The sequence below is a fragment of the Protopterus annectens genome, chromosome 9.part0, assembly GCF_019279795.1.
Source record: "Protopterus annectens isolate FY-2018-M chromosome 9.part0, PAN1.0, whole genome shotgun sequence".
In the NCBI taxonomy this organism is placed as follows: domain Eukaryota; kingdom Metazoa; phylum Chordata; order Ceratodontiformes; family Protopteridae; genus Protopterus; species Protopterus annectens.
In genome coordinates this window covers 737,917,368-737,933,186 of record NC_056743.1, presented here as the reverse complement: position 1 = coordinate 737,933,186, position 15,819 = coordinate 737,917,368, and the positions used below count along the sequence as shown (strand labels likewise).

The 15,819-nt window shown below is 38.9% G+C and overlaps 1 protein-coding gene across 1 annotated transcript in view; it reads right to left on the bottom strand.

Moving 5' to 3' along the window:
• Nucleotides 1-15,819, bottom strand: part of PPFIA3 (PTPRF interacting protein alpha 3) — a 2,479,399-nt gene that overhangs the window by 1,546,086 nt on the left and 917,494 nt on the right. The window lies entirely within an intron of this gene.

The window sequence follows — 15,819 nt, the reverse complement described above, 5'->3', positions numbered from 1 at the left end:
ACTTATCAGTTTACAAGTATGCATCATTGTTTAAATAGTCTTGTCACTTCATGCATTATTCCATGCTGACAGTCTTAAAACCAGTTAGCCGCCACACAGATGGTCAAGTGAATAAAATCATGGCTTACATCCACAGTAATCTCTCGGACAACCTGACCAAAAAATGTTAAAAGGGAATGACAGTTGTCATCTTCTGTTAAATCTACTTTTTGGTCTCACCACTCATTTATTTCACTGTTTTGGAGCTTCTAGTGTAATAGGTGTCACCTACTGTCATATTACTGATTATCCACATTATGAAAAAAAGCAAGGACAGCAGGCCTGGCATCAGTCATGACATGCACAGAGGAAGTTATTTTTCTTATGCCCTACTAGGTTCCAAAGAGAAATTGACCAAGTAGTAACATATTTTTGGGTATGAAATGGGTCTTATTGGAAGGTTTGTTCTCCGTGCACAGAGCTCTGCCTTCTTTAACTTATCTCTTATTCTCCGACGTATCCCTGCTGTCCATTACAGACATCTACAAAAGGAGTGCATCATGTCAATCCCTTCTTCTTTTAACCCACCATTGGAAGAAGCAAACAGACTAAGCTTTTTTCCCAGCTCTCTTGACAGCCAAACTACTAAATGATCACAGGTAATCCGCAGCACAGGTGGACATCCTTCATCTGCAGACTGACCCTGTTTGGGTCAATTAAATAAATACACTTAGCCACATGCTATTTCATGTAAAAGATACTGGTATACTTCCTGACAGGCCATGCAGTATTGAATTAGTTAGACATAGTCATAAGTATAACAAGCTTAAAAATGCACTGATTCAACAGATGCTCCCTGAATGAGCCACGTAAATATCAACATCACATACATTAAGGAGACCCTAAGAACAGGGTTTGAGTACGTATTTTTGAATAAACATGGTAATCAAAGCTGTAGCATTTTTGTTTTTGTTTGCAGAAAACTATATGAAAAATATTTTACCAGTGCTTAGGAATCTTGTTTAAAAATGTGGGTAGTTCTACAGATCTGAAAAAAGAAATATGATCACATGGACAGTACCCAATACTGCCTTATTTAAAAAGAATACCTTTATGTAGACCATGTCAAACACTGAAGAATGCACTATAAACGGGACATATACTATTCTTTATAATACCAATGAAAAGCAGTGCATCACAGCACTTTTATTTTAAAATAAAGCACTCGCACGCATGCACACACACACACACACACACACACACACACACACACACACACACACACAAGAAATGGAAATGCCGCTTACTGCTGCTACAAGAAATTCTGGGATACCAGCTACAGACTGGTCTGTTGTATTGGGAGCAGAGTATTGGCCATATTGTGCCAGCTGGTCACTGGCCCAGTGTCAAAGCACAGAAACCACCACCCACAGTGCAGCCAAATGATCACACCACATGACAGCCAAGAGAAAAAAATAAAGTCACTAACAATGCAATTCAAAGGAAAGAGCAGTAAACAAAGGCTTGCCCCAGGGTGTCATTCCTCATCACATCTCTAGGGCTTACAAAACATCATTCCATATCACATGTACAGAAACACTACTGTGGCACCAGATAACAGCCTTAAGTAGCTAGCTTGTCAATGTGTCAATCGATAACAAGCTGCTACAGGCACACTGCAGGGCAATGAAGCTGCCAGGGAACAATGCAAAACAAATTCTTTAGGAAGTCAACAGGACAAAGGAAATTATTTAGAAACCAGGAAAAAGAAAAAAAAACATAAGGATCTAAAAAGAATAAGCCAGGAATAATATCTATCAATGCCCACAGTTTGAATAATATGCTCCCTAAGCTGTGTACAATGAAGCAAGCTACAGTCCTGGACATTGTTGAAATCAAAGAAATGCGATACTTGAACATAGCATGAAGGTCACTATATCACAGTATACAAAGTACAGCAGGGACTAATAAAAACATGAGAGCAGGAAATGCTCCTCTCTATATAAGGAAAAGAACTCAGTCAGCAAATCTATCAAGCAAGCATGGATGGGAAACCAGCACAATCTATCACCACGGAGATAGGAAATGGCAATGCACTTAGAGCAGGAGTTATTTATAGACACCATCTTATCAAAAGGAACAAAGGGGAAGGAAAGTGATAGAAGAAGAAACCATTAGGAAAACTTAAGGAGACATATTATTGTGTTGGGGTAGAATATGCTTGATGAAAACTAAAACACCTTTAGCTCAATAACATCTAAGAGTACAGCACTTCTCATGGTTCATTACAAAACATATCTGTGGCAACTACAACTAAAACCCACTCGGGTAGCTATGATTTATAACCAAGTACTCAAATATGAGGCTCCGCAAAGAATTTCAGATTCAGAAGTGGGTGGACACCTGTGGAACTGTGATCCCTAAAGAATATGGTTCATTTTAAAACCGAGGAAAAAGAAGGAAACTACATGAATCAGAGGAAACATTCTGGATGGTAGAACTGATCAAAGCCTTTTCGGAGAGGAATGGATGAACTCTCAAAACTGAAAGTAGATAGAGCAATGCGGCTGTGTGGGATTCAGTCTATAAAGGTACTAAGAGTACATGTGCAGAAACTGCTCACTAACCTGTCTAATAAGCTGTGATAAAACTGGTGATGAGCTCAAGTCTTGTGAGGGAAGGCAAAAATGATTCCATTTCTTGGGCAGTTGGAACAGGATACAACTGGGAAGTAACAAACCATGTAATCTAACCTGAGTGACAGAAGAATGGTGTAATCCCTTTGGAAGATAAAACCTATTCAATATGTAGAAGGCAAAAAAATTCCAGGATTCTAGGCAGAATGACTTCACATCAGAGACACCATGCAGACAAGCCCAAAATAAAACTTTCAGTGTGTGACTAAAACAATGAGCTCCATGGTGAGATTATGTTATGTAGCTTTTCCAGACTTCAGTTAAGACATCAGATACCATGCCAAACAAAAGATGAATACAGAATATTAGCAGCCGTTATATGGCTGCACAACTGCTCAGAAAGGATAAAAATAAATGTTTTCATCAAAGAATGGGGAGAGACTAGTAGACTTGTCAGAGGGCTAAACAGCTGGTTGGGTTATCACTAATATCCACCCCGTAACACTGCAGAGGAACCAGTATGGCTCTTAGAAAATGACAGTAAGGTCGGCAAAACAAAAACTACATGCAGCAATGTAGACAGAATGAAACACTACCTGGTAAAGTTGCAGAAAAGGTTTACTGTCAGACAGCACAGCATGTTATATTGGTAGCACCCACTGACTACAATGCAACTGTTGCTGACATCAGACAAATAAGCAGTACATTCCTCGTTGCTGAGGATATTGTGGTAACTTTTAAAATTAAGTCCTGAAGTTAGTTGCTGTGTAGCCACAGTGTCCCATTTATGAAAACAGTTAACTAGTTATTAGCAGAATCAGAATGGGCAGTGTTGCAACAGGGCTTCAACAAAGCACGAATGTTAATATCGTACAATGCCAACAACAGATTAAAGAATTTAATGGCTTCATTAATATAGCTTACTTACTAGCTGGTAAATGCTTAAGTTATGTTGGATATTATGATACATTAGACATGTTTTAGTTAACCTGTATCCTGCACAGTGTCTGTAAGTTGTTCACATGGATCAGTCTCTACCTTAGTCAACAAAGAGAAGTAAAATGAAAAACAAAGTCCTTCTAACTTGAATGGAGTGTGGACTTGTATGATCCTGCTAGTGCCCAGTTAAGCATCATCATGTGCTTTCTCTGAAGGGCAGGTACAGCATTACAAAGCGCACTGTGAAGCTGCAAATGTAGGGGAATACAGTGATGTGTGTATGATGAGATCAGTTACCACCACATATGAATGGAAGCTGGCCTTAGAAATCTTTGAAAAATCTCTTTAACGCAGAGTAATGCAAAGCAGAAAAAAATACCAGGAAAAGCCAACCGAGTGAAGTACTTCCATCAACAAAAGCAAAAATAGGCTATAGGGTCTTTACTTCAGAATCTGAAAGGAAGAAAATTACTGCAAGAAAGCAATAAGAAAAAAAAAAACTGGATGATTCTGAGGTGCAGATGGGGAGGCATTTTACTAATAGACAGAGAAGCGTTATCATTCTTCTGAGCAGGCAACAAATAAGAACCTATCTCAGGTACTTAGTGCATTTCTTGAGGCCCCATTTATGTATGGTACACAGTTATGGTTATTCTGAGGAATGCCAAAAACTGGTACAAGCTCTGCATCAGATGCCATTTATGGAAAGCTTAATTATACTTTATTTGAACACCCTTGAGCAGAGGAGGAACAGGATTATGACAGTGACTTTCGAATACATTACCCGACACAAAATGACAGGATCTTACATCCATCAACGAAACTTTTAAGTGATAAAAGAGAAGGATGAATTGGGAGTGGCACATAGAAGTACTTTTTCACAGACAGGATTGCAGATACAGGAATAATCTGACATAAAAAGTAATCAATTCAATGAGTAAGGGAAGAATACAGGAGGTACAGAATTTTCACACAGCCATCTAATGAAGAGAAGAAATTAACTACAACTTAGACTTCAACTCCAATTTTCATTCATAGTGTGGGAGGAAAAGGTAGATTACTTGGAATCATCTAAATATCTCCCATCAAAATTTATACTTCTATCTAATCTAAATGTGCAGTTCTCACTTGAAATGCAGTGTCAACAATATTTTTTCCAGGATTACTCACGACCCATGTAAAATATTCCCTATACACATTTCTATTTCTTCTTACCTTTTCCACGCTCTTGCAATTTTTAGTGAAGACACCACTTCAGCTGAACAAAAAGAATCTACAAATTCAGCTTCTTCATGAATGCTCCTCACATCTGCTTTCTCAGCCTTCACACCACCACTCGGTGCTTATCTTGTTTCACCTCTTTACAGTAAGTGAAGGCATCTATAACATCATCCCTGGTTTCCTGCTGTTCTTATAACCCCATGATACCCATCATGAACTCTACTTACAATGTACCATCTTTGGTCATTTGTAGCAGTCTGGCATTATTAGGATAAGGGTATCAAAGTACACACCCCTGGGCACCACCATACATGTCACACACTCTCCAACGTATTCTTTCAAAATATTCTGATTGCCCACAAACTTCTTCTTCCCCACATTCCTTTTCCGTATTCGGGCCACAAAACCCTAATGGTGGTGGTAACCACAGCATACCTGCAATAAGCGAAGACTTCACCTCAGTATGACAAATACTCAGTGGTCCTTTCACGGTGGTGGTAACCACAGCATACCTGCAATAAGCGAAGACTTCACCACAGTATGACAAATACTCAGTGGTCCTTTCACGGTGGTGGTAACCAGAGCATACCTGCAATAAGCGAAGACTTCACCTCAGTATGACAAATACTCAGTGGTCCTTTCACGGTGGTGGTAACCACAGCATACCTGCAATAAGCGAAGACTTCACCTCAGTATGACAAATACTCAGTGGTCCTTTCACGGTGGTGGTAACCACAGCATACCTGCAATAAGCGAAGACTTCACCTCAGTATGACAAATACTCAGTGGTCCTTTCACGGTGGTGGTAACCACAGCATACCTGCAATACGCGAAGACTTCACCTCAGTATGACAAATACTCAGTGGTCCTTTCACGGTGGTGGTAACCACAGCATACCTGCAATAAGCGAAGACTTCACCTCAGTATGACAAATACTCAGTGGTCCTTTCACGGTGGTGGTAACCACAGCATACCTGCAATAAGCGAAGACTTCACCTCAGTATGACAAATAGTCAGTGGTCCTTTCACGGTGGTGGTAACCACAGCATACCTGCAATAAGCGAAGACTTCACCTCAGTATGACAAATACTCAGTGGTCCTTTCACTCTTTTTATCTGATAACCTGCATGTCACCAAACCATTTAGTTGCTGGATTTTTTTTGTGTGTGTGTTACATGACAGAGGCTGCAAGGTTTGTTTCATTACTGTAGTGCTGGTTGGGTTACAAAGCCCAATTCCAGCGCAGTCACTGAAATTGAGAAGATGCACAACATAATCTTTACAACATTACTGTAATTCTTAGATAGGACCCCTAAGCCCTACCTTTCTCTCTCAAGAAAGAGGCCACTGTAGTGAAATGGATTGGAAACCTTGAAAAAGAAACAGTAAACAGAGATGAAGGAAACAATTCAGAGGGGTTAAACCATTCTAACCACAAATGATCTCCAGACACCATCCTAAGGCATCCTGAAACAAACAGCAATATACAGTCTCAGTATAGACCAGCTTTGTGCTATACAGGAACAAAGCTCTGACTGTGACTCTAACTTCAATGACCTGGTTTTGATTAGCTACTCAAGCACTGAAGGAGCTGTTTAGGAAGGGGGCGGGATGATGAATGTTGGAGCTTGGTCTACCCTCTTAAGGGGTCCCCCAGGAATTTGTACTCTGCTTGCAATCCCCTATACAAAAAGAGTAGGGCTGTGGGGACAGCCCTGTTTACTAAAGCAGACAACTAGCCCTTGCACAGCCCCGGTACAAGTCCAACTCTTTGGACCTTTTGGTTATGGCAGTGCAGGGAAGCCTTAAGATTTAAAAGGATAAAAATCTCTGATGTCTGGCTGGTTGCCAGTCAAGCTGTGGCAGTGGTCTTATCCCTCAAAAGTGAATGAATGGGTGATAGTGGCCATACTGGTGGCTTGATGGTTGACAAGCCCACAGCAGAAAAAAAAATCTCAAAATATATAGATCTACGGCTTGTATATACGTAATTGCAGGTTATTAAAAACTCATGTTTGAATATGTATTACTATAACACTTGAAAAGTCAGTCATCTCTTGCATGCCAGGTGTAAAGCAAATTACATTTTTTATGAAGAAAAACAGTTTTTAAATCCAGGTATCCTTTTCTCCTACTGGAAGCAACTGTATTTTTTCTTCTTTCTGATTAAATTTCTACTCCACAGGCATGAGCCTATTAGCAACATAAGTGACTCACTGATAAACACCACTGTAACCCAGGCTAAAGATCTGCTAACAAACTGGGTTCAAAAGTGGATTCTGGTCACTGAAGGGAAGGCTGTGGTAGGAAGGACTAGACATTTGATGACGGCTCTTCTTTCAGATAAAAGGGCAGGGGCAGGGGCAGGGGCAGTGCTGGTGATGCTCCTGTAGAGACACTACTGTAAAACTGATTTGTACGCGAGTACATGGGGGCAGGTGATAATGACATATGTCAGCATTATTATATCTATAACCCAGAGACAACAAAATCTCATGAAAAAGTACTTCTATGAAGCCAGTAATTGTCACTGCTACATGCATCCCAAGTGACCAAGAGACACTAAACAGGGAAATCTGCCATTCCCCTTTATGGTAGCATATCTCTTTTCTAAAATTCACTCACCTTGGGAGTTACAAGTGGGTATATGCAGCTCCGCTCCTGCTCTTCTCCTCGTCTATGTTTTTTTAGCATGTGACTGGTAGAGTTTGGTGCACTGTACCTTTGATTTAATTTAGTTGTTTTCTTGTGGTTCAATGTGTCCTAGTTAGTCATGATTACTGTTGTGTATCATCGCCAAGCTTCCTAATGACCATTTTTTTCTTGGAAAGAGATAACAGCATACTATGGCTGTTTACCCTGTTTTGAAACTTGGAACTGACAGATACCAAGCAATGCTGTATTATAACTCTGTACATGTTTTCTATTTTTGCATCCTACCTTTTAGAAGCCAAGTTTTTCACAGGCCCACTGAGTGATCCCCCTCACCCGAAATATTAACTGTTAATATAAGTGACACCAGAAGAATTAATAAATGTAAGCATTTATTAGTTTAATTTGCCGTTCAGCAGAAAAGTTGCCTAACCTTGGGCTACAGAATATGCTTTAGATGCATAATGAATGTAAATTGCTGTCCCTAGATCTATAGTGATGGCATCATTTTTCTGGATGACTTTTTTTTTCCTGAATTCATCATTTATCACCTTTTTGCCAAATGATGCCGCATTATCTGACACTATAGAAAAGGTCATCACTAGTGCACCAAGTTTGCATATTTTTTTTTAGACCACACTGTAGAAATTGAAGTACTTGAGCTTCCTCATTTCCAGCTGTCAGCACAGGGCTACCTGTAGCCCATTTATATCCCAAAAAAATTGTCAAAGAAAAAGTTGCCCCATTTCACATTCCTGTGGGATACCGCTTTTGACTCCTACCAGGATGGACATGTAACCCCCAACTTGACTTGCTTCCCCTTTTGATTAATGAAGGTTTCACACACTGAGCTACATAATGACTGACATTTAATGCAGTTTGTCACTCATGTGCCTCTGCGTGTTCAAGAAGCAGCAGGCACTATCAGTCCAAGTGTTGCTGTTGCCACTCTGAAGAATGCCACAGGATTCAAAAGGCAAGATTTCCCTTAGGGAAAAACATGACATTTAGACACTCTAAGAGAAATAACAATTTAAACAGGATTAACCGCCATAAATGACAGTCACCCCTCATTGTTTATATTCATATCCCATCATGCTTGTTTGCTTCTCATAAGGATTAAAAATGTAAGCAACGTATGTGAAAATACAGCCGTCTAAAATTATCTGTAACAGTTTTATAAAATGTGAAAGCCTAATTTTTATGAAATTTCCAAACACACACACACACACACACACACACACACACACACACACACACACACACACACACACACACACACACACACACACACACATCCCTACAATACCACCGTTTTCCAACAGGGAAACATTTATAAATAAATATGATTCAAACACAGCAAAATTGAGACATTTTGTGCTTAATGTAGCATAAAAAATCCTTAAAATAAACATAATAATAATAATAGCAATCTGACTGCTCGTTACTTTTGTAGACATACACCTAGTACACCCACAGACTGTACTAGCAATGCTTACATTTACAATGCACCCAAAACGGTACACATATACATACATATTAAACGACTGGACTAATACTTGTAAAGACAGATAAAACAACTGCTGGCATCATACCAAGAGCCAGCAAGTGCTTAAGGACAGTTTTCTGACCTCGTTAACTGAACTGACTGACTACATTTTTCTTTCTCAACAGCTGCAACAGCAACATACAAAGTAAAAGTAACTAATTTTGAAAATGCTGTAATGACTTCTACAGATCATCTTGAAAAGATGATTGAAATGTGCGCATCAGACTAACAGTGTTCTAAATCAATGTTTTGATTTTCAAGTAGTCAGAATTCATCACAGCTGGGCATAATAATTTTTTTCAGAATAGTTATTACATATACACTAAAACTGAAAGCGAACAAAGCAGCCTTTCTAAAATGAAGACACAAAGTATGCTACTCACCATTGCACAACAAACTACATATCACATTTTTGGGTAGTAAAGCTAGGCTATCATCATACTGTAAGTCTGAAATATGACCGGACATATTTTTAGCATGAATTTTCTTGAAAGCAACTGTCATTTTCAGACTAACTACATAGTTTTCTTTCACATCTGCAAGTTAACTTGGCAGAAAGCTTTTGGGCCATTTTCTTAAGGTCTTTGACAGATGTTGCCTGGTCAATGCTGGACAATGTAAGGCAACATTAAATCACAAATCATAAAAAATAATAATCGTCCAAGCAGACTTCACAGAATTTTTCCCCAGGCAGACAGTAAATGTTGGAGGTGTGAAGGGGAAGAAAGAGGTAATTGGGAACATATTTTCTGGGTGTGCTGTGAGTTGGCGGACTTTACGGATTCCCTGAAGGATGCACTGTCAGAGATGCTGGATAGGCAGATTGGTCTAATGAGGGAGATGATTTTTCTGAGCTATGATACAGAATCAGAATTGTCTAAACATGGTAAGGCCTTGCCATGTTTAATAATGGTGTCTGTCAAAAAAGCAATTACTAGAAAATGGAAATCAAAATCTAAACCAACTCTACTGGAAGTAGTGAGTATAGTAACAGAAATAAAACAACTGGAACTGAGATCTTTAGAAAAAGGTAGGAGCAAACTACATAGGAAAAATGGGAATTGTGGGAATAATACATACAAGGGAGGAATAAGGTCTAAAAGGAGGCAGGACTTAAATGAGCTATGCAATGTTTGAGTGAGAAAGATTACGTAGATTATAAGTGATGTATAATGTTTGCAACCGGGAGTGTGTCAGTGTGGTTTGTGATGTAAAATACTTGCGATTAGAATTGTGTCGTGTGGTTTGTTTTCATTTATATAAATGTATGATTGCCTGTGTAGTAAGTGATGGTTCAATAAAGATGTTTCTTGTTTAAAAAAAGCAGAAATTGAATAATTTATGTAATATTGCTTAGGTTATATGATACACAGCAATATATGTTAATATAGTTTGATTACTTTTATATGACTGTAAATTTGCCTATGTCACAAGCGATAATTCAACAGAAGTGTTTGAAAAAAAATTTCCCTTCAGAAATTGAATAAACCTAACTTTGCAAGAGCACTAAAACAGCATACAATACATGCTAAACCATGATTTGCTGAACCATGGTTGGCTTACACACTGACTATCATCTTTCAGAAACACTACTGCATTCACCATCAGTTTTATTCTAATAATTCTTAGCTGGAAGGTATGCTTACATCAGGCAAAGATATGTCTGCTAGATGTGTATACCACAGCAGAGACCATGAAGAGAGAAATGTGCCTTAAGGGAAACTCTCTGTTCCCTTGTTGCTACAGCACCAGCATGAGTCATGTGACTTCTTACCTGTAAGAAACATTTTATCACTTTGCTCTTAGAAACATTACAGTTTGCCTGCTTTAAGCTGTTATTCTTAACTTGTCTATAAAACTAAAGTTAGGGATCAGAGAGCATTATCTGGTCTTCAGCTGGTAATATGAGTTATATAGTAACACATCCACAGGGAAAGGACAAGACAAACAGAAGACACAGGTGTAGGGTCCTAAAATAAGATAAATAAACGCATCAGTGTAGCTACCAAATTAGTAAATAATGGAATCTCTGCACAGCTCTAATTCAGAAGCCAAACAAACCTTACTGGAAGTGCATTTTCATATGGGATCTATGAGGAGAGTTAGTGGCAAATCTGGCAATTTTGCTGTAGCAGGTATCTAGTTTTGCCAGGTTAGTGAGAATGGGTGAGACATAAAAGAGAGAAGAGATTAGGTGTGTTCTAGCAATAGATTTTATGAGGGTCAGATCAAAATTCTTAGAGATTCATGGACATTCCCAAAATCAGTTGGGGGGGCATGTACTGGGGGCATTAGTCCATCTCACTGACAGTGAAACTTGGTAATCCACATCATCTCATGGTTGGAGGAAGGCTCTTCCTTCTAGAAGGGATACTGTCTGCCAGTTCCTCTGGCCTGGGCAGGATCTCTGGGGTGGGGTGGAAGAGCTGGGTGATCAGTAGACAAGGCTTGCATCATACCTTTCAGCTGAGGACATTCAAAATATGTGCTAAGGCCCCTGAAAAGTAGGTACATCCAGCCAAAAATCTGGACATCTAAGCCTAGAATTTGAATGCAAAATGGCACATCATTCTCGATTCCAGTGGGACTAAGGAATACTGCTCTAAAACTCATGTTTAAAAAACAATGAGTGACAAAAACGATGGAAAAATATAAGCATATTATCAAAGAGACAGTGGAAAATCTGTAGACTTTAATGAACTGTATTTCAAAATTCTACCACATAAGGTCATTTATTTTTGCTTCTGAAAAATGGAGATGCAAGATGTGTTTCTTCTTTCTTTAAATAATTGGTGCCACTAATATAGTGGTCATGCTGTGAAGTTTTGTGTGTACCAGGAAGCTTCAAAAATCTTGTGTGATGAGGGAAGATTCAGAAGATTGTGTGAAGGGATAAATCAAGCTTGAAAATAGGGATGTTCTTCCAAAAAAGGGATAGTTAATAGGACTGGCCTGTATGAGGTTCAGCATTTTTTAGTGAAGGTTTAGTCTGGAGATGCACAGAATGTTTTGAAACTAAAACATGCAGTCTTGTCCATCTGTTCCAAAGTATTGCTGATGGCAATGATCATGATTAGTAGGTGGTCTCCACTGCGGGGAGGGGAAGAGAATTTCTACTGGACATCTCCACATCCCTCCATCTACAAGTAATCAAAGCTGGCAGGTATCTGTTCAATTCTATCACCTCGCCTGTCCCTCCATTACTGGGTAAAATGGTTCAACTTTGGTCAATGGCAGTACAGATTAATGCTCAGGACTTGCACCAAGAAACCATTTTACTTTAATTGCTGCCCTCTCCTCCCTTGTGGATATGAAGTAAAATTATTCACCATCTGTGAATTCTAAATATCAATTTCTGACCATCTTTCTTCTGTTTTTGCCAAGTTTTATTTTCATTCCATGTTTCTATTTTTCTTTACTTCTCAGTTTTCCAACAGAAGGTGTACTTACCCTTCAAAACTGAGCTGCTATTTAGGTTCACAGGTCAATACTGGCCATTGATCCAGAGGACCATTAGAAGTCTAGCCAAAATACACCAAACCATAGGCACCCATTGACAATTTATTTATTTATTTTACATTTGTTAACCAGGATGGTCCGACTGGATGAGGTCCATTTACAGAGGAGGCCCAGGGAGAAAAGCTCCACTTAATTAATACAACAAACAATGATAATAACACATAATGTAAAGTAAAGACTTTGTTATTGAGCAGTATTTTGTGCATAATAGAACAGTACGCAAAGAAAAATCATATCAGCAATATATACAAGTGAACATTAAGTTAGTCATCAAAATATACATACAGAGATCACAACTACATTTCCAAATGTCAAGGGATACCATTTGTTACTTCCATTTTTACCGAGGGTCTGATAATTGGAGAGAAGAGAGAAAGATGGTGGTAGCATACACTAGGATTAAGTAACACATGGACATAACCAAGAGCTAAAAAGATGAGCCTTAAGGGAGTTTTTGAATTGTTTGGTATTAGGTGCAGAAGTCACCAAGGGAGGGAGATTATTCCTACTTTTTGCTATACTGTGAGAAAATAGAGCTTTACCTGCTGTGTTGTTGGCTGTGGAGATAGAGAATAGCGATTTGTTGGCAGAGCGGAGTGGTCAATTTGGAATGTAGTTAGTCAGTAGTTCCCTAAGGGCTGGAGTTTTTTCAGGATATTTTAGGTTGTTATAAGCTATGACTAGTTGGTGGTAGGTTAATAACTATGGGAGCTCAAGCCACTGAAGTTGCCTCAGAGGTATACAATGGTGTGTTCTAAACAGGGAATTTTTTGCAAACTTGGCGATTTTGTTATAACACGACTCAAGTTTCTTCAGGTCAGATTTTCTTACATAGGTGAGAATAGGTGCTGTATACATGAGTGTGGAAAGAAGGTGGGTTTAAGCTAGGGAGACCCAAGCTTGATCTGATAGAAAGTATTTTTTGTCTGTATAGGGACCCCATTTTTCGTGTACGTTTTTAATAGTTTGAGAGATATGGATGTCAAAGTGTAGGTTATCTATTTCAACACCAAGCAGCTTGGTATGGAGAGAGGGTGAAATGAGAGTTCCATTATTGGAGGAGATAAAGAAGGAGAGTGGAGTGTTTTTTGATTTGTTTGGGGTAAATAGAAGTAGTTTTCTTTTGTTGGGATTTAAGATAAGTTGAATATCTGTGATCCACCTTTCTACTGAGGTAAAAGATTCCTGGGCGAGATGCTGTAGGGTGTTGAGATTTGGGGTGGAGCAGATCAGGGTGGAATCATCTGCATACTGTATGAGTGAAGCCTGTAGTGAAGAGGTATGTAAAGTAATGGTAAAGACAGAAAAGAGGAGTGGACCTAGTATGGAACTTTACACTAATGGTAGCTGGGAGTAAAGATGATACAACTCCTTGCCACTGGACAGCTCGTTGTCATTCTGATAGATAGTTTTTAAACCATGCAAAAGTGTTAGGGGCAAAGGACAGAGAGGTAAGAGTATCTGTTAGAATGAAGTGGGAAACCATGTCAAATGATTTGGAGAGGTCCACGAATATAGCAGATACAAATATGTTGTTATTTCTATGTTGGTTAACCAGGTTTGTGAAAGAGAGAAGGACTGAAGTTGTGCTTTGGTGTGGGTGGAAACCATGTTGTGTAGAGGAGAAGAGATTGTTATAGTCTAGGAATTGCATGACCTGAGAGTGTATGCATTTCTCAAGTATCTTAGATAAAGGAGACAGAATAGCTATGGGGTGATAGTTAAGAGAAATCATAGGAATTCCCACCCTTATGAAGGGGAATAATGTAAGAGATTTTCCATAGTTGAGGGATGTGAGATTCCTGTATGGAGTGGTTGATTAAGATGGAGACTGGGTAGGATAGAGAGTCGGCAGCCATTTTTAGGAAATGAGCAGGTATATCATCTGCTGCAAGAGTAGTAGGTTTAAGTTTGAAGAGGTATTTTTTTATTGTTGAGGTTGGGACAGGAGAGAATGTAAAGGGAGATGAGTTGTTAGGAGTTGTTGGTATGGATGAGTAGCTATTTTTGGAAAGTTGAGTTGACAATAATTTAATGGATTCAATAAAGTGGTGATTAAATTGGGAGGCTATATCGCTATCTGTTTTTGTAGAGGTGAAGGTAGGAGCTGGTGTAGAGGTTTTACCACGTTTTAGTAGGGAGTTTATTGCATGCCAGAACTTTTGGGGGTTATTGATGTGTTTATTTTGTATATCTAGAAAGTAGTTCTGTTTATCAAGCTTTGTTTGTTTTTTGACCTGATTCCTAAGGTGTTGACAGTTTTGTTTGGATAGACTAGTGTTATCTTGTCTCTGTTTTTTAATAGGGCTCTATTGGATTTAGTAAGCCAAGGAGCATAGTGTTGCTTAGCTCTAATTTTTCTTACTGGGGCAACTGAATCAAGGATGTTAATAAGAGTACTATTAAAATAGTCCACTGCTTGGTCTAGGTCAAGGCTGTTTAGTGGTTCCCAGTTACATTTTTAATATAGTATTGAGTTTTAGAGGGTTAACATTGCAATCATTTCTGACTTGTCTATAGACTGTAGGTTTGGGTAAGTTAGTACGTTTTCGTAGGAGGAAAGTAGGGAGATGGTCACTAAGTCCGTCAGGTAGACTACCTACTTGGTAATTATGTTCAGGGTAATTTACTAATGTCCAATCTAGTATAGATTCTTTATGGGATTTTTTGTCTACTCTAGTTGGTTCTTGAATGAGCTGAGAAAATCCATATAGGTTGATGTGGTTAGTGGGGTTTTTAGAGTTACAGGCTAGCCAATCAGTGTTTAGGTCACCTAATAAAATAGTTTCCTGTGGGAGATTATCTTTTGACTATTGTAGAATCTCCTCAGTTACTGGAGTGTTATTACCTGGAGGGATATATGCACAGAGAATAATGATGCTCTTTTTCTTATTTAACAGTAGGACAGAGCCTAAGATCTCAGCAGTATTAAATTTAGGTAGAGGAATTAGTAGAGGTTGGAGAGGAATTGTATTTTTATAGACAACTGCAACACCCCCACCCTTCTTTCCTGTTCTATCTAGCCGTAGGATATTATATCCTGGAGGGAGAATTTCTTCATTCTGTGTGCTGGGTTTTAGCCAGGTCTCTGTTATGGTAAGGATGTTGGGGGAGTAGTGAGTTATGAATGTGTGTAAGTGAGGAAGTTTGTTTGATACTGCGAGAGTTAAGACTGATGATGAGTAGATATACAGTGTGTTTGTTTAGGGGTACAATGTTGCTTGGTCCTGGATTTGGGTGAATATCCCCCAAGGTAAGGAGGTATTTCTTTAATGAAAGTTGAAGCTTGGTAGTTTGTAGAATATCAATGTGGAGTTTACTTGA